This window comes from Somniosus microcephalus, unplaced genomic scaffold (assembly GCF_052327205.1).
Source record: "Somniosus microcephalus isolate GS21.2 unplaced genomic scaffold, FLI_Smic_1.0 unresolved_chr1, whole genome shotgun sequence".
Taxonomy (NCBI): Eukaryota; Metazoa; Chordata; class Chondrichthyes; order Squaliformes; family Somniosidae; genus Somniosus; species Somniosus microcephalus.
In genome coordinates this window covers 160,595,274-160,615,198 of record NW_028225179.1, presented here as the reverse complement: position 1 = coordinate 160,615,198, position 19,925 = coordinate 160,595,274, and the positions used below count along the sequence as shown (strand labels likewise).

Genomic DNA, 19,925 nt, shown 5'->3' with positions numbered 1-19,925 from the left:
ATGGCCGAAGTGGTAGCCACCATCAATGCAAGACCACTCGTCCCTCCGTCATCAGATGCAGAGTTCCCATTCATCCTGGCGCCTGCCACCCTCCTCACTCAAAGGAGAAGCCATTCCTACACCTCCAGGAGAGTTCGGCAGCAAGGACCTCTACAGACATCAGTGGAAGCAGGTACAGAGTCTGGCCAACACCTTCTGGAGCCGTTGGCGACGCGAGTACCTGTCAACTCTCCAAGCACGTAGCTGATGGCAGTCATCAAAGACCAACGTCCAGACGGGGAACATAGTTTTAATGAAGGACAGTCAGAACAAAAGAAGTGAATGGCCGATGGGGAGCATCTCAAAGGTTTTCCCCAGCAAAGATGGTAGAGTTCGGAAGGTAGAAGTCAAGATCCCAATCGGTGATGGGACAAAGCTCTTCTACAGGCCAATCACAGAGATTGTGCTTCTTCTCTCCAAGGAAGACCAGATGGTTGCTCCGTGATAAGTTGTATTTCTTTATTATGTGGCATCTTGGAGATACCAGACGGGGAGTGTTATGTCCCCTATGAGACTTTTAGTATTGTGTTTTGTCTCCCCCTAGTGTTTTTACTACTTACCTCCTTATTGTTGATTTATGTCATGTGACATGATGAGAAAGTGAAAGTAAAACACAACCACGAGGGAGCCGGAAGTCATGGCTGGTGATTCTGCAGCATCTAACGCCATCCTTTTCAGTTTCCCCCTTTGATTGGCATTGTCTGTAAGTAGCTTTTTATCAGATGTCTTTATGTTTGATCTATGTCACCATTTCTTGATATTTGTGGCCAGATGAGTTAAAATACTGCACTTTGTGGAGTTTCCATGTGGCTGGCTATTAGACTTTTCCCCTGGCATTCATGTGTTAGACCTTTGATTGTTGTATCAGATTTACCTCAAATTGTAATAGAACCATTGAGTTATAGTGGTAACGTTTCATTCTACTATCCTAGGTTTATTTTGTGTATTCAGATCGTGATTGTAATACCAATCGGCCTTATTTGATGTTGTAATTTCTTGCTCTCTTTGTAGTTTCACCCTGTGTCGTTAAACTGGATAAAAAAGTAACAACGCCTCCTGTTTGGTGATGAGGGTTTAGCTGTCTGTCGAATCATAGTCGTGAGGAGGACAGAACACTGGGAACTGAATATTCAGGGGTATTTGCCATTTCGTAAGGATAGGCAGAAAGGAAAAGGAGGTGGTGTAGCTCTGTTAATAAGGGATAAGATCAGTGCAGTAATGAGAAATGATATTGATTAGAAGATCAAGATGTAGAATCAGTTTGGGTGGAGATAAGAAATAGGGTAAGAAATCACTGGTGGCAGTGGTCTACAGGCCCTGAAACAGTAGCCACTCTGTAGGACACAGTATAAGTCAAGAAATAATAGGGGCTTGTAAGAAAGCTACGGCTATAATCATGGGAGATATTAATCTTCATATTGATTGGACAAAGCAAACTGACAAAGGTAGACTTGAGGAAGAGTTCTTAGAGTGTATACGGGATGGTTTCTTGGAACTATACGTTGTGGAACTAACCAGGGAGAAGACTATTTTAGATCTGGTAATGTGTAACGAGGCTGGATTAATTAATGATCTCTTAGTGAAGGATCCTCTTGGGAAGAGTGATCATAGCATCATAGAATTTCAAATTCAATTTGACGGTGAGAAATCTAGGTCTCAAACTAGTGTCCTGAACTTAAATAAAGGTAATTACAAAGGTATGAAAGCAGACTTGGTTAAAGTGCACTGGGAAAATATATTACAGGGTAAGACTGTAGAAAAGCAGTGGCAAACATTTAAGGATATATTTCATAACTCTCAGCAAAGATATATTCCAGTGAGAAAGAAAGACTCTAAGAGAAGGATGAACCATCCGTGGCGAACTAAGGAAGTAAAGGATGGTATCAAATTGAAAAAAAAAAGCATGCACGGTGGCATAGTGGTTAGCACTGTTGCCTCACAGCGCCAGGGACCCGGGTTCAAATCCAGCCTCGGGTGACTGTCTGTGTGGAGTTTGCACATTCTCCCCGTGTTTGCGTGGGTTTCCTCCGGGTGCTCCGGTTTCCTCCCACAGTCCAAAGATGTGCAGGTTAGGTTGATTGGCCATGATAAAAAATTTGGCCCTTAGTGTTAGGGGGGATTAAATACGTGGGGTTATGGGGATAGGGCTTGGGTGGGATGGCTGTCCGTGTAGGGACCGGGTGCTAGGGTTTGGATGATCAGCCATGATCTCGTTGAATGGCGGAGCAGGCTCGAAGGGCCGAATGGCCTACTCCTGCTCCTATCTTCTATGTTTCTATGATTCTCTGTTTCATGCAATGTTGCAAAGAATAGTGAAAGGCCAGAGGTTAGGGAAATTTAAAAAAAATGAGCAAAGGACGACTAAAAAAATGATAGAGCGAAGATAGCTTCTGAGAGTAAGTTAGCAAGAAATATAAAAACAGACAGTAAGAGCGTCTACAGGTATATAAAAGGAAGAGAGGAGCTAAAGTAAATGTTGGTCCCCTAGAGGATGAGTCTGGGGAATTAATAATGGGAAACAGGGAAATGGCAGAGACTTTGAACAAATATTTTGTATCGGTCTTCACGGTAGAAGACACTACAAGCATCCCAATAATGGATAATCAAGGAGATATTTGGGTGGGCGGGGGACTTAAAACTATCGCTATAGAGAAAGTACTAGGCAAACTAATGGGACTAAAGGTGGACAAGTCCCCTGGACCCAATAGCCTGCATCCTAGAGTCTTAAAAGAGGTGGCTGCAGAGATAGTGGATGCATTTTTTGTAATCTACCAAAATTCCCTGGATTCTGGAGAGGTCCCAGCGGACTGAAAAACCGCAAATGTAACGCCCCTATTTAAAAAAGGAGGGAAACAGAAAGCAGGCAACTATCGACCAGTTAGCCTAACATCTGTCATTGGGAATATGCTGGAGTCCATCATTAAGGAAGTGGTAACAGGACATTTAGAAAATCATGACATAGTCAAACAGAGTCAGTATGGTTTTATGAAAGGAAAATCATGTTTGACAAATTTTCTGGAGATCTTTGAGGATGTAACGAGCAGGGTTGATAAAGGGGAACAAGTAGATCTCGTGTATTTGGATTTCCAGAAGGTGCCACATAAAAGGTTATTACATAAGATGAGAGCTCATAGGGTTGGGGGTTATATATTAACATGGATAGAGGATTGGCTAACTAACAGAAAACAGACAGTTGGGATAAATGGGTCATTTTAAGGTTGGCAAACTGTAACTAGTGGGGTGCCGCAGGGATCAGTGCTGGGGCCTCAACTATTTACAATCTATATTAATGACTTGGATGAAGGGACCGAGTGTAATGTAGCCAAATTTGCTGATGATACAAAGATAGGTGGGAAACAAATTGTGTGGAGGACGCAAAGAATCTCCAAAGGAATATAGATAGGCTAAGTGAGTGGGCAAAAATCTGGCAGATGGAGTATAATGTGGGAAAATGTGAGGTTATCCACTTTGGTAGGAAAAATAAAAAAGCACATTATTATTTAAATGGGGAGAGATTACAAAATGCTGAGGTACAGAGGGATCTGGGGTCCTTGTACATGAATCACAAAAAGTTAACATGCAGATACAGCAAGTAATTAGAAAGGCAAATGGAGTGTTGGCCTTTATTGCAAAGGGAATGGTGTATAAAAGTAGGGAAGTCCTGTTACAACTGTACAGGGCATTGGTGAGACCACACCTGGAGTACTGCGTACAGTTTTGGTCTCCTTATTTAAGGAAGGATATACTTGCATTGGAGGCAGTTCAGAGAAGGTTCACTAGGTTGATTCCTGAGTTGAAGGGGTTGTCTTATGAGGAAAGGTTGAGCAGGTTGGGCCGATACTCATTGGGGTTTAGAAGAATGGGAGGGGATCTTATAGAAACATATAAGACGCTGAAGGGACTTGACAGGGTAGATGCAGAAAGGATGTTTCCCCTCGTGGGGGAATCAAGAACTAGGGGGCATAATTTCAGAATAAGGAGTCCCCGATTTAAAACTGAGATGAGAAGGAATTTCTTCTCTCAGAGGGTCGAGAATCTTTGGAATTCTCTTCCCCAGAGAGCTGTGGAGGCTGGGTCATTGAATATATTTAAGGTGGAGATAGACAGGTTGTTGAACGAGAAGGGAGTCAAGGGTTACGGGGAGCGAGCAGGGAAGTGGAGTTGAGGCCAAGATCAAATCAGCCACGATCTTATTGAATGGTGGAGCAGGCTCGAGGGGCCAAATGTCCTGCTCCTATATCTTATGTTCTTATGTTATGTTCAGAGGGACCCTGGTTCCAAATGATTCGAGGTTGACCCGTATTGGGGACAGTGATTTAACTTTATTCAGCACAAGCAAGACTTCATTCACTACAGTATTCAAGCAGCAGTTACAGTGTATAATTGAGACTTATATTACCACTCATACTCTGGGTACAAGCCGCAACTGTGAGTAAGCTGCACCCTGTGTCTCTTGTCTCTCATCTCTTCTCGTCTCCTGGGTGTCTCCTTGTTTCTTCCTGAAATCTTCTACTGTGTCTCTGGAATCTCCCGCCCCTGGAATCTCCCGCCCCTGGAACCTTCTACAATTTGAGGCTGTTAAGAACTCCTTCTTATATCCTTACTCACATTCAAAACCTATGGGGTCCTCCTGAACCAATGATTGACTGACACCCAAACCCAAAATCCAATCATAAAGATGCCACGTTGGTATCACCCTGGCTTACGCAGGCTTTTGGTCTGATGACACTCTTACATCATCTGTTTTTGACCATCAAGACTCATTTTAAAACGTGTTTATGGGATGTGGGCGTCGCTGACAAGGCCGGCATTTATTGCCCATCCCTAATTGCCCTTGAGTAGGTGGTGGTGAGCCGCCTGTTGAACCTCCGCAGTCCGTGAGGTGAAGGTACTCCCACAGTGCTGTTCGGTAGGATGTTCCAGGATTTTGACCCAGTGACGATGAAGAAACGGCAATATACTTCCAAGTCAGGATGGTGTGTGACATGGGTGGTAACTTGGAGGTGGTGGTGTTCACATGCGCCTGCTGCCCTTGTCCTTCTAGGTGGTAGAGATCGCGAGTTTGCGATGTTCTGCCGAATAAGCCTTGGTGAATTGCTGCAGTGCATCTCACAGATGGCAGACACTGCAGCCACGGTGCGCCGGTGGTTGGGGGAGTGAATGTTTAAGGTGGTGGATGGGGTGCCAATCAAGTGGGCTGCTTTGTCCTGGAAGGTGTCGAGCTACTTGAGTGTTGTTGGAGCTGCACTCATCCAGGCAAGTGGAGAGTTTTCCATCACACTCCTGTCTTGTGCCTTGTAGATGGTGGAAAGGCTTTGGGGAGTCAGGAGGTGAGACATGGGTGGTAACTTGGAGGTGATGGAGATTGCAGTAATTGGCCGGGTTGGATTTGTCCTGCTTTTTGTGGACAAGACATACCAGGGCAGTTTTCCGCATTGTCGGATAGATGCCAGTGTTGAAGCTGTACTGGAACAGCTTGCCTAGAAGCGCGGTTAGTTCTGGAGCACAAGTCTTCAGCACGACAGACGGGATGTTGACAGGGCCCATAGCCTTCGCTGTATTTTTTAAAATTCATTTTTATGGGATGTGGGCGTCGCTGGCAAGGCCGGCATTTATTGCCCATCCCTAATTGCCGTTGAGAAGGTGGTGGTGAGCCGCCTTCTTGAACCGCTGCAGTCCTTGGTTGGGGGAGTGAATGTTTAATGTGTTAGAGGGGGTGCCAATCAAGCGGGTGCTTTGTCCTGTATGGTGTCGAGATTCTTGAGTGTTATTTGCGCTGCAGTCATCCAGGCAAGTGGAGAGCATTCCATCACACTCCTTACTTGTGCCTTGTAGATGGTAGAAAGGCTTTGGGGAGTCAGGAGGTGAGACACTCGCCGCAGAATACCTAGCCTCTGAACTGCTGTTGTTGCCACAGTATTTATGTGGCTGGTCCAGTTAAGTTTCTGGTCAATGGTGACCCCCAGGATGTTGATGGTGGGGGATTCGGCGATGGTAATGCCATTGATTGTCAAGGGGCGGTGGTTAGACTCTCGCTTGTTGGAGATAGTCATTGCCTGGCACTTCTGTGGCATGAATGTTACCTGCCACTTATCAGCCCAAGCCTGAACGTCGTCCAGGTCTTGTTGCATGCGGGCATGGACTGCTTCATTATCTGAGGAGTTGTGAATGGCACTGAACACTGTGCAGTCATCAGGGAACATCCCCATTTCTAACCTTATCCAGTGCACACAGCCGTTTCTTGCTACCACATGGAGTGAATTGGCTGAAGACGGGCTTCTGTGATGGTGGGGACCTCAGGAAAAGGCCGATATGGATCATCCACTCGGCACTTCTGGCTGAAGATGGTTACAAACGCTTCAGCCTTGTCTTTTGCACTCACGTACTGGGCTCCACCATCCTTGAAGACAGAAACACAGAAACATAGAAGATAGGAGCAGGAGTCGGCCATTTGGCCCCTCGAGCCTGTTCCGCCATTTAATGAGATCATGGCTGATCATCCAAATTCAGTACCCTGTCCCTGCCTTCTCCCCATATCCCTTGATCCCTTTAGCCTTAAGAAATATATCCAACTCCTTCTTGAATATATTTAATGAATTGGCCTCAACTGCCTTCTGTGGGAGAGAATTCCACAGGTTCACCACCAAGATGGGGATATTCATGGAGCCTCCTTCTCCCGTTAGTTGTTCAATGGGCCACCACCATTCACGACTAGATGTGGCAGAACTGCAGAGCATTGATCGGATCCGTTGATTGTGGGTTCGCTTAGCCCTGTCTATAGCATGCTGCTTCTGCTTTTTAACATACATGTAGTTCCGTGTTGCAGCTTCCCCAGGTTAGAGTCATAGAGTCATAGAGTAATACAGCACGGATAGAGGCCCTTCGGCCCATCGTGTCCGCGCCGGCCATCAAGCCCTGTCTAATCTAATCCCATATTCCAGCATTTGGCCCGTAGCCTTGTATGCTATGGCATTTCAAGTGCACATCCAAATGCTTCTTAAATGTTGTGAGGGTTTCTGCCTCCACAACCCTTTCAGGCAGTGAGTTCCAGACTCCAACCACCCTCTGGGTGAAAAAGTTCTTTCTCAAATCCCCTCTAAACCTCCCGCCCTTTACCTTGAATCTATGCCCCCTAGTTATCGACCCCTCTACTAAGGGAAAAAGCTCCTCAGCATCCATCCTATCTATGCCCCTCATAATTTTGTACACCTCAATCATGTCCCCCCTCAGCCTCCTCAGCTCCAAGGAAAACAAACCCAACCTGCCCAGTCTCTCTTCATAGCTGAAGCGCTCCAGCCCTGGTAACATCCTGGTGAACCTCCTCTGCACCCTCTCTAACGCGATCACATCCTTCCTGTAGTGTGGCGACCAGAACTGCACACAATATTCCAGCTGTGGCCTAACCAGTGTTTTATACAGCTCCATCATAACCTCCTTGCTCTTATATTCAATGCCTCGGCTAATGAAGGCAAGTATCCCATATGCCTTTTTTACCACCTTATCCACCTGTTCCGCCGCCTTCAGGGATCTGTGTACATGCACACCCAGATCCCTCTGACCCTCCGTCTTGCCTAGGGTCTTTCCATTCATTGTGTATTCCTTTGCCTTGTTAGTCCCCCCAAAGTGCATCACCTCGCACTTTTCCGGGTTAAATTCCATTTGCCACTGTTCCGCCCATCTGACCAACCCATCTATATCGTCCTGCAGACTGAGGCTACCCTCCTCGCTATTTACCACCCTACCAATTTTTGTATCATCCGCGAACTTACTGATCATACCCTTTACATTCATATCCAAGTCATTAATGTAGACCACAAACAGCAAGGGACCCAGCACCGATCCCTGTGGTACCCCACTGGCCACAGGCTTCCAGTCACAAAAACAACCTTCGACCATCACCCTCTGCCTTCTGCCACTAAGCCAGTTTTGTATCCAATGTGCCAAGGCACCCTGGATTCCATGGGCTCTTACCTTCTTGACCAGTCTCCTGTGCGGGACTTTATCGAAGGCCTTACTGAAATCCATGTATACCACATCCACTGCGTTACCCTCATCCACACACCTAGTCACCCCCTCAAAAAATTCAATCAAATTAGTCAGACATGATCTTCCCTTGACAAAGCCATGTTGACTATCCCTGATTAATCCTTGCCTCTCCAAGTGGAGACACATTTTGTCCCTCAGGATTTTTTCCAATAATTTTCCTACCACTGATGTTAGGCTCACTGGCCTGTAGTTCCCCGGTTTTTCCCTACTACCCTTCTTGAATAATGGTACTACATTAGCGGTTCTCCAGTCCTCTGGCACATCCCCTGTGGCCAGAGAGGTCCTGAATATATGTGTTAGAGCCCCCGCAATCTCCTCCTTTGCCTCACACAGCAGCCTGGGATACATTTCATCCGGGCCTGGGGATTTATCCATTTTTAGGCCAGCTAAAACCGCCAATACCTCCCCCCGCTCGATGTTAATATGTTCGAGCATATCACAGTCCCCCCGCCCTATTTCTATGTCTACATCGTCCTTCTCCATAGTGAAAACAGACGCAAAAAATTCATTCAGAACCCCTCCTACATCTTCCGGCTCCACACACAGATTGCCACTTTTGTCCCTAATGGGCCCTATTTTTTCCCTAGTTATCCTCTTACCCTTAATATACTTATAAAACATCTTCGGATTTTCCTTTATTTTGCTTGCCAGTGTTATTTCATGGCCCCTCCTTGATCTCCTAATTTCTTTTTTAAGTATCCCCCTGCACTTTTTGTACTCCTCTAGGGCTTCCTCCGTCTTTAGCCTCATTTTTCGGTACGTCTAATGTTGCTCCTGGCATGCTCTTCTACACTCCTCATTGAACCAGGGTTGGTCCCCTGGTTTGATGGTAATGGTAGACTGAGGGATATGTCGGGCCATGAGGTTACTGATTGTGGTGGAATACAATTCTGCTGCTGCTGATGGCCCACAGCACCTCATGGATGCCCAGTTTTAAGCTGCTTGATCTGTTCTGAATCTATCCCATTTAGCACGGTGGTAGTGCCACACAACACGATGGAGGGTGTCCTCAGTGTGAAGACGGGACTTCAACTCCACAATGACTGTGCAGTGGTCACTGCTGCCAATGCTGTCATGGGCAGATGCATCTTCGACAGGTAGTTTAGTGAGGATGAGGTCAAGTAGCTTTTTCCCCTCATGTTGGTTCTCTCACCACATGTCATAGGCCCAGACTGGCAGTTCTGTCCTTCAGGACTTGGCCAGCTCGGTCAGCAGAGGAGCTACCGAGGCACTCTTGGTGATGGACATTGAAGTCCTCCACCCAGAGTACATTCTGTGCCCTTGCTACTCTCAGTGCTTCTTCCAAGTGGTGTTCAACATGGAGGAGAACTGATTCATCAGCTGAGGGAGGGCGGTAGGTGTTAATCAGCAGGAGGTTTCCTTCACCTTGCTTTACCTAAAGCCATGAGGCTTCATGGGGTCCGGAGTCAATATTGAGGACTCCCAGGACCACTCCTTCCCGACTGTATACCACTGTACCGCCACTCCTGGTGGGTCTGTCCTGCCGGTGGGACAGGAAATGTCCAGGGATGGTGATGGAGGAGTTTGGGACAGTGGCTGAAAGGTATGATTCTGTGAGTATGAGTCTGTCAGGCTGTTGCTTGACTTGTCTGTGGAACAGCTCTCCCAATATTGGCACAAGTGCCCAGATGTTCGTGAGGAGGACTTTGCAGGGTCGACTGGGCTGGGTGTGCCATTGTCATGTCCGTAGCCGGTACCGATGTCAATGCTGGGTGATCCAAGCGGTTTTATCTGGGGTATTTATGGTAATACTAAAGGAATATGTCTCCACAGGTTGAGATACAGCTTTTGCTGTTGGCCTTTGTTTTTATAAATCACTGCGGATGTTCTAACATATCAAAACAAGTATTCAAAAAAACAACGAACATCTAATTCATAACAATCTTACAGTCCCTGCCTCGTATCTCAGTCTCTGGAGTTCCATTAATTCTCTCAGCTTTTCTCACAGACTGACTGTCGCTTTGCTAACAAGGCTTGTTAAAGTCTGCACCTTTAATATTTGGTCAAGCATTTTAAAATCTAACCGGGTCTACCCAAGGCATATTGCACTGGTTTATAAACACGATTATTCAAGAATCGGCGAGCATTGACTAACAGTTACATAATACCAACCTAAACCTACAACTAATAATGTTTATTTCATGCCGTCCATGTTAGCTAGTGGGAATCTGAAATGGGGATTTCTCAGGATTCTTACACTGGGACAGACAGATACTCACTGGAGGACTTATCAGGAACAGTTGTAAGCGTGTAGCTCTCATCTCCTTACACTGCTCGAAGTCCAAGTCCCTCTGAGCTTTTGGGTGTTGTTCCATTTATCGACCCCGCCCATAAAACTGGCCCCGCCGCCAGATCGGGATAATGAGCCTGGCGAGTTTCCGCTGATTGTACCCGTTTGAGGAAACTCTTCAAATTGAACTAATTTTTAGGGGCACAGGCACTAGTAGGCGCGTTTTAACAGTTTTTAAATATTAAAAAATATTTAATTTACGAAGAAGCTGACTAGTGTACACCAATGAAACTAGTAAATGGTTCAGTACAGTTTTAAAGTCATTTTTAGTGATTTGAAAGCAGACTACTCACAGGTGGAGGATTAGACACTCTTAATAAAATGCTTATTTTTTGTGACCATAGAATGATACAGAACAAAAGGAGGCCATTCGGCCCATCTTTGGTAGAGCTATCCTATTAATCCCAGTCCCCTGCTCTTTCCCCACAGCCTTGTCATTTTTTCCCTTGAACTATTTATCCAATACTCTTTGGAATGTTACTATTGAATCTGCTTCCACCGCCCTTTCAGGCAGCGCGTTCCAGATCACAACAACTTGCTGTGTAAAAAATGTTTCCTCATGTCGCCTCTGGTTCTTTGGCCAATCACCTTCAATCTGTGTCCTTTGGTTACCAACTCTTCTGCCATTCGAAACAGTTTCTCCTTATTTACTCTATCAAAAACATTCATGATTTTGAACACGTCTGTCAAATCTCCTCTTAACCTTCTCTGCTCTAAGGAGAACAACCCCAGTTTCTCCAGTCTCTCCACGTGACTGAAGTCCCTCATCCCGGGTACCATTCTACTAAATTTCTTCCGCACCCTGTCCAAGGCCTTGGCATCCTTCCTAAAGTGCGGTGCCCAGAATTGAACACAATCCTCCAGCTGAGGCCGAACCAGTGTTTTATAAAGGTTTAGCATAACCTCCTTGCCAGGTTTAGCCCTCTCCCCTTTTTAAAAGAGCGGTGTAACATTTGCAATCCTCAGGTCCTCTGGCACCACCCCCAGATCTAAGGAGCATTGGAAGATTGTGGCCAGAGCCTCCACAATTTCCACGCTTACTTCCCCCAGTAACATAGGATGAATCCCATCCAGACCGGGGACTTTTCTACTTTGAGGAACACACACACACACATCTACCCATATACACCCAGTCCCACAGGGTGACTTTCCTCAGTGAGTAATCTGGTAAGGAGTATGGAATGTGTTCAACCCCCAGGTATTTTAACCCCAGTTTGTGGGGCATTAAACTGGGAACAGTATTTAGTTGTACATTGAGGCTCCAGTTCCAGCTTTTGTTCATTTTAGTATTTATATCCCCACAGAATCCCACAATGCGGAGGCGGGAGTAATGTTTGATATTTTCAGAAGCTGTGACCTCCCTCCCTGGAAGTCCCGGTGTTTTCTGCTGTTGTCAGATCCTCGTTTCCTCCCCTCAGGGCGGCTCTTTTCTCCAGTTGAGAAACAAAAAAATCAGTCAGAAAGGGGGATCTCGGTGAAAGCATCGCTCCCCGATCCCCGGCCAGTCTCTCCCCCCGATCCCCGGCCAGTCTCTTCCCCCCGATCCCCGGCCAGTCTCCCCCCCCGATCCCCGGCCAGTCTCTCCCCCCCCGATCCCCGGCCAGTCTCTTCCCCCCCCGATCCCCGGCCAGTCTCTCCCCCCGATCCCCGGCCAGTCTCTCCCCCCGATCCCCGGCCAGTCTCTCCCCCCCGATCCCCGGCCAGTCTCTCTCTAATCCCGGGTGAATCTCTCTCTCTAATCCCGGGTGAATCTTTCTAATTCTCTGCTTTTTCTCCCAGTCTCTGTGACCCTGGATGTGGAAACAGCGCATCCACGGCTCGAGGTGTCTGAGGATCTGAAGAGTGTGAGATGGACCGGGACCCGGAGGAATCTCCCTGACACCGGGAAGAGGTTTACAGTCTGTCGCTGTGTGCTGGGATCGGAGGGATTCGCATCGGGGAGACATTACTGGGAGGTGGAGGTGGCGGGGAATCGGTACTGGAGTCTGGGAGTAGCCGCAGAGACTGAGGAGAGGAAGGGAGGGGTCATACTGAGTCCGGAGACTGGAGTCTGGACCATCGGGCGGTATGAGGATCGGTTTAATGTAAACTCCTTCCCTCGATCCCCTATCCCCGCCGGTCCGATCCCCGGGAAGGTGGGAGTTTATCTCAGTTATGAGTCCGGGACAGTTTCATTTTACAGCGCGGACACCAAGTCCCATCTCCACACCTTCACTGGGAATAAATTCACGGGGAAACTTTATCCTTTCTTTGGGACTTGGGATGTGAACAAGTGGCTGAGAATCTGCTCCGGCTCCGATCCGGGTCTGTAAAAGGGGCGGGGCCTCGGGCAGGCCCGCATCATCCATGACATCACAATGACTTCACCCCGCGCCATTCGGGTCAGAAGCAGAGGTCAGGGGTCAGGAATTAGAAAATGTAATTTCCAAATTACACATTGTAAAATCCCAATGAGACTGTAAATACAACCAATAAAAATATAAAATGTCAGAAGAAGAAAGAAAGACTTGCATTTCTATAGCGCCTTTCACGACCACCGGGCTTCCCAAAGCGTTTTACAGCCAATGAAGTACTTTTTGGAGTGTAGTCACTGTTGTAATGTGGGAAACGCGGCAGTCAATCTGCGCACAGCAAGCTCCCACAGACAGCAATGTGATAATGACCAGATAATCTGTTTTTTGTTAAGCTAATTGAGGGATAAATATTGGCCAAGACACCGGGGAAAACTCAAACACAAAAGCAAAATACTGCGGATGCTGAAAATCTGAAATAAAAAGAGAAAATGCTGGAAATACTCAGCAGGTCAGGCAGCATCTGTGGAGAGAGAAACAGAGTTAACGTTTCAGGTCGATGACCCTTCGTCAGAACTCTTCTCTGAAATAGTGCCTTGGGATCTTTTACATCCACCTGAGAGAGCAGACAGGGCCTCGGTTTAAGGTCTCATCGAAAAGACCCCTCCGACAGTGCGGTGCTCGCTCAGTACTGCACTGGAGTGTCAGCCTAGATTGTTGTGCTCATGTCTCTGGAGTGGGACTTGAACCCACAACTTTCTGACTCCGGAAGCGAGAGTGCGACCAACTGAGCCACTGGCTGACACTGTGATAAAAACAAAGACTGAAATAAAAAGTAAAACCGACAGCAACTCCATCCCAGCCCTTTCTCATCACTGCCCCACTCCTTTATATTAAAAAGCAGGTATAAGTTGTGCTCTCAAAATGAGGACATTCCTCAGTTCATCAGCACCATTAGTGATGAGAAATACACAAACTATCTCTCTTCAAGATGACGGGGAGTTTGCAAATCTTCGGTTTAACGGGCTGAATGTTCACTTTTACTGCGGTGCGGGCTGTAAAACGGGCGGCCGATCCGCTAACGCTTGTTGTGGTAAAAATGAAAATTCACCCCAGAGTGTTTGACGTTCCCTCGCAGTTGATTGTAGTGCCACTTTCAGCCAGGAGATGGTGATGGCGAGCTGTACAAAGAGCTGTAAAGTTTTACAGTGCAGTATCACCACCTGCTGGTGGAAACCGGTACTGAGGGAATATCAAAAACTGCAAATGCTGAAACACTCGGCGGATCAGACAATTCAGGCAGGACCTTCCTTCAGAACTGAAAGGTGATGGGATCATAAAAAAGAATGGAAAATAAACACGAGCCTAGAATTCCCTCTTCCGTGCTCCTGGCACACACCGAGTCCCTGTCGGGAAAATCCGCATTCGCGGTCTGTCCAATGTTCAAAAAAGCACAGGTTGGGATTGTGGAATTTCCCAATATGGGCTCTTGCTGTGTGTCAGGAGAGCAGAATTCCAAAATCTGGGCCTGTATTCCGAGTATAGGGAGGAGATTAATCAGTTAAAAAATCTCAAGTGGCTGCTGAAGACATGAAATTTATTTCCAGAGGGTGCCTAGGAGATACTTTGGTCAAAAGTGAATGGAAACTAGTTACTGGATTATCCTAGGCAGCGCCCTAGGTATGTGTCAGGCCATTACTTCACCCCTTGGTCCTGGATTTGAATCAAATAACAACAAATTGCATTTATATAGCACCTTAAACATAGTAAAATGACCCAAGGCGCTTCACAGGAATGTTATCAAACCAAATCTGATACTGAGCTTGGTCAAAGAGGTAGGTTTAATGTAATGTCCACGTAATGTAATTAGCGCCACAGTCACTCGGAGGAATGCCAGGGTTCGATGAACAGACTGTGACTATCTTCTTGTTCAGTATTACTTCTTTGTACTGGATGTTTAATGCATAATAAACCTGTTTTACTGATACACAATATACCTGGACCCAGAGTGCTTTGTGTAGTCACGGAGAAATTATTCTAAAGAACTTTTAAAAGCGACATCATCCCTCAGTCTTCTCTTATCTAGAGAAAAGAGCCTCAGCCTGGGTGCTCTCCAGTGACTCCTCCCGCTGGACGTGGCCATCAGGTGAGGACACAACTGAGCTCAGCTCTGCTGTTCCCGAGACTGGAGTTAGTGCCTTCAAGAGAAGAAGCGAGGAAATTGAGGTTTGAGGGACTTCTACAAAGAAAGCCACATTATAAAAAGGCGATTGGCTGTGCCGGTGCTCAGCTCACTGTGCCACGGTGCTCGCTGCACTCCACACATGGTGATCTCCCAGTCTGAGCTGTGCTGCCCTATAAGCTGGAGTGAAATCTCTTTTACAGCCCTCAGTGCATTGAGAAATATTGTGGTTTTCAACTTATTTTTTTCATGAGTAAGCTCTGTCACTGTAGTGTGGCAAATTCAGTTGTCCCCTTTTCGCCCGCCCCTCCAGTGCCACACATCTGTTCCCAGCTGATGGGGCTCACTGGCAAACTGTTCCTACCGGATATAAAACACAAAGTGCCGGCAGTGCATGGCAGACCAGTCAGTGTCTGTAAAGAGAAAAGAGCCGATTGATGGTTTGAATGTGAATCTTTTCATCAGAACTCGTGATGAGGCGTTATACACCTGAAACACCTTTTCCAATTCAGGATTATTGTATTAGTAGATTCTGTTTTTTATATTATTGTTCACACCAGGTCTCTGCTAATACGGAAATGTAACCTGCTTCAAGCAGATACAGAAGAAGAGAGAACCTTTGTTTCATTTCTTTACCTCCCTGCCTGTGCTGGGATGCGTCTTGGCTCTGCTGTGTGCTTCATGCATCTGCTGGAATACACCCTGGTTCTGCTGGGAAACCCCATGCCGCTGTGTGATTGATGCTCCTTTCCTCTCTTCTTTACCTGCCTCTGTTGGCCTGAGTAAGATCTGGATCTCAATGTGTGGCCAACAACAGTGCCCGTGAACTTTCTTCCACTACATCCACGGGTATCTTGCTCCTGACAGACCAGTAAGCAGCGCCTGAACTTCCTGCTTTAGAGTTTTTGTCTGACAACATTTTTGTTCTTTTCGTTCGCTTTGTTTGTATTGTTAGATTAATGAATGCAATAAACATGGCGAGACTGCTCTAAAACCACGTGATCGCTGGTTAGATGCAAATTCATTACCAACAAAAACAAATCAATGAACGAATTCTGGGGATAAAATCGGTTTTGGGCAGTAGTTCAAAATGTCCAGTTAAGTCCAGAATGAGGTGTGAACTGCAGGAATAAAAACAGAAAATTCTGGAAATACCCAGCAGGTCAGGCAGCATGTGTAGGGAGAGACCCGCATGGGGCCTAGCTATGCCTGCTTTTTCATGGGCTATGTGGAACAATCTTTGTTCCAGTCCTACTCAGGACCCTCCCTCACCTCTTTTTCCGATACATTGATGACTGTATCGGTGCCGTTTCCTGCTCTCGCCCCGAACTAGACAATTTCATTCACTTTGCCTCCAATTTCCACCCTTCTCTCACCTTCACATGGTCCACCTCTGACTCTTCCCTTCCCTTCCTCGACTTCTCCGTCTCCATCTCTGGGGATAGGTTATCGACCAATATTCACTACAAGCCCACTGACTCTCACAGCTACCTGGACTACACTTCCTCCCACTCCGCCTCCTGTAAGGACTCTATTCCATTCTCCCAGTTTCTCCGTCTCCGCCGTATCTGCTCCGACGATGCCACCTTCCACACCAGTGCTTCCGACATGTCTTCCTTTTTCCGTAACCGAGGATTCCCCTCTACCGTGGTCGACACGGCCCTCGACCGTGTCCGTTCTATCTCACACACTTCTGCCCTCACCTCTGCCCCTCCCTCCCGGAACCACGATAGGGTTCCCCTTGTCCTCACCTTTCACCCCACCAGCCTCCACATTCAACAGATCATCCTCCGGCATTTCCGCTACCTCCAAAGTGATCCCACCACCAAACACATCTTCCCCTCCCCTCCCCTTTCAGCATTCTGTAGGGACCGCTCCCTCCGAGACATCCTAGTCCACTCCTCTATCACCCCCAACAGCCCTTTCCCTTCGCCTGGCACCTTTCCGTGCAAGCGCAGGAGATGTAACACCTGCCCCTATACCGCCCCCCTTCCCACTGTCCTGGGCCCCAAACACCACTTCCAGGTGAAACAGCGATTCACTTGTACTTCTCGCAATTTAATATACTGTATTCGCTGCTCACGATCTTGTCTCCTCCACATTGGGGAGACCAAACGCAGATTGGGTGACTGCTTTGCGGAACACCTCCGTTCAGTCCGTATGGGTGACCCCGAGCTTCTGGTCGCCTGTCATTTTAATTAACCACTCCATTCCCACTCGGACCTCACCGTCCTTGGCCTCTTGCATTGTTCCACGGAAGCTCAACGTAAACTCGAGGAACAGCACCTCATCTTCCGATTAGGCACTCTGCAGCCTTCCGGACTCAATATCGAGTTCAACAATTTCAGATCATAACCTTGGCCCCTATTACTTTTTTACTTATTATTTTTTCCACCCCTTTGTTTTGGGTCCTCCTTTCCCCCCCCCCCCCCCTTTCCTTTTGTTTCTCTCTCTCACCTGGCAGCTGTCTCTTACCTGCCAGTACACTTCACACCTAATCTCAGCTGCCTTTTGTCTCCACTGGCCCATTACCATCTCGTCTGGCTTCTAATACCTTTTATTGTCTCCTTTTCTTCTTTTGTTCGATCGCAGCTTTGCCTTCGATCTTTTTATTTTCTTTCCAGTTTTGAAGAAGGGTTTCAACCCGAAACGTCAACTCAAATTTCTCTCCACGGATGTTGCCTGACCTGCTGAATTTTTCCAGCATTCTCTGTTGTTATTTCAGGTCGATGAGCCTTAGTCAGAACTGCAGGAAGCCGGTGAGCTCGGTGCCTGTAATGTGGCTCCACAGCCGGTAGGTGGCGCTCCATGGCCGTGTCTCCGATGGATTCCCGCGGTCCGGCTCACTCCAGCTGCTTTCCCACCGCGGCCATTGGCCACACTTCCCCAAGGCCCGCCAGCTTCACTCGCTCTCAGAAGGAACCGCATGAAGGTTCCGTCAATGACCAATTCCTGAGTCTGTTCCGCGACCCGTCTGCGTGCGATTCACAGGCTGAAATAGAAGAGCCCGTGTCCAGTGACAATGACCTGGTCATTGGCCGGAGAGCCTGTCACTCAGTGAGGGGGCGGGGTCTCTCCCGGGGGAAGTGGATTGGCCGGAGAGCCTGTCACTCAGTGAGGGGGTGGGTCTTTCCCGGGGGAAGCGGATTGGCCGGAGAGCCTGTCACTCAGTGAGGGGGAGGGTCGCTCCCGGGGGAAGTGGATTGGCCGGAGAGCCTGTCACTCAGTGAGGGGGCGGGGCTCTCCCGGGGGAAGTGGATTGGCCGGAGAGCCTGTCACTCAGTGAGGGGGGGCGGGTCTCTCCCGGGGGAAGCGGATTGGCCGGAGAGCCTGTCACTCAGTGAGGGGGAGGGTCGCTCCCGAGGGAAGTGGATTGGCCGGAGAGCCTGTCACTCACTGAGGGGGCGGGTATCTCCCGGGGGAAGTGGATTGGTCGGAGAGCCTGTCACTCAGTGAGGGGGCGGGGCTCTCCCGGGGGAAGTGGATTGGCCGGAGAGCCTGTCACTCAGTGAGGGGGGGCGGGTCTCTCCCGGGGGAAGCGAATTGGCCGGAGAGCCTGTCACTCAGTGAGGAGGCGGGTCTTTCCCGGGGGAAGCGGATTGGCTGGAGAAAATGAACACAATCCTACATTCTCTGATGCCGAAGAAAACCACTTTTGAAGATTTTGAGTTTAAGCAGCAAGAGAGCGTCTGTGAAATGAAGGTGAATTCTCAGTGGGCCGTTGTGGGCTGCGCCTGTACGGGTAGCGTGTGATGCACCCCATGCCCGGATAACAGAACTCATAGAATCATAGAAAGTTACAGCACGGAAGGAGGGCATTTCGGCCCATTGTGTCCGTGCCGGCCAACGAAGAGCTATCCAGCCTAATCCCACTTCCCAGCTCTTGGTCCATAGCCCTGCAGGTTACAGCATCCCAAGTGCACACCCAAGTACTTTTTAAATGTGGTTAGGGTTTCTGCCTCTACCACCCTTTCAGGCAGCGAGTTCCAGACCCCCAAAACCCTCTGGGTGAAGAAATTTCCCCTCAAATCCCCTCTAAACCTTCCACCAATTACTTTAAATCTGTGCCCCCTGGTTTTTGACCCCTCTGCTGAGGGAAATAGGTCCTTTCTATCCACTTTATCTAGGCCCCTCATAATTTTATACACCTCAATAAGGTCTCCCCTCAGCCTCCTCTGTTCCAAAGAAAACAACCCCAGCCTATCCAATCTTTCCTCATAGCTAAAATTCTCGATTCCCGGCAACATCCTTGTAAATCTCCTCTGTACCCTCTCTCGTGCAATCACATCTTTCCTGTAATGTGGTGACCAGAACTGCACGCAGTACTCTAGCTGAGGCCTAACTAGTGTTTTATACAGTTGAAGCATAACCCCTCTGCTCTTGTATTCTATGCCACAGCTAATAAAGGCAAGCATTCCATATGGCTTCTTAACCACCTTATCTACCTGGCCTGCTACCTTCAGGGATCTGTGGACATCAAAGGTCCCTTTGTTCCTCTACACTACTCAGTGTCCTACCATTTAATGTGTATTCCCTTTCCTTGTTAGCCCTCCCCAAATACATTACCTCACACTTCTCTGGATTGAATTCCATTTGTCACTGTTCTACCCACCTGACCAATTTATTGATATCTTCCTGCAGTCTACAGCTTCCTTCTTCAGTATCAACCACACAGCCGATATTAATATAATCTGCAAACTTCTTAATCATACCCCCTAGATTCAAGTCTAGATCATTGATATATACCACAAAAAGCAAGGGACCTAGTACTGAGCCCTGTGGAACCCAACTGGATACAGCCTTCTGGTCACAAAAACAACCATCAACCATTACCCTCTGCTTCCTGCCTCCGAGCCAGTTTTGAATCCAGCTTGAACTTTGCGGCGGTGGACCTGGGTGGAGCGAGGCAGTGGCGGAGTGACTACCAAACCGAGGCGGTAGACCAGGTAGGCCCCACAGCGGCGGCGGACCTGGGTGGAGTGAGGCGGCGGCGGAGCAACTACAAAACCGAGGTGGCAGACCAGGTAGGCCCCACAGTGGTGGCGGACCTGGGTGG

The 19,925-nt window shown here is 47.9% G+C and overlaps 1 pseudogene across 1 annotated transcript in view; it reads left to right on the top strand.

The window, feature by feature from the left end:
- LOC147096399 (uncharacterized) overlaps nt 1-14,681 on the top strand; it is a 43,653-nt pseudogene extending 28,972 nt beyond the window's left edge. Inside the window, exon 7 of the transcript XR_015074588.1 lies at nt 12,176-14,681. The product of XR_015074588.1 is annotated as an uncharacterized LOC147096399 (transcript). The remainder of the gene's footprint in view (nt 1-12,175) is intronic.
- Nucleotides 14,682-19,925: the final 5,244 nt, after the last annotated feature.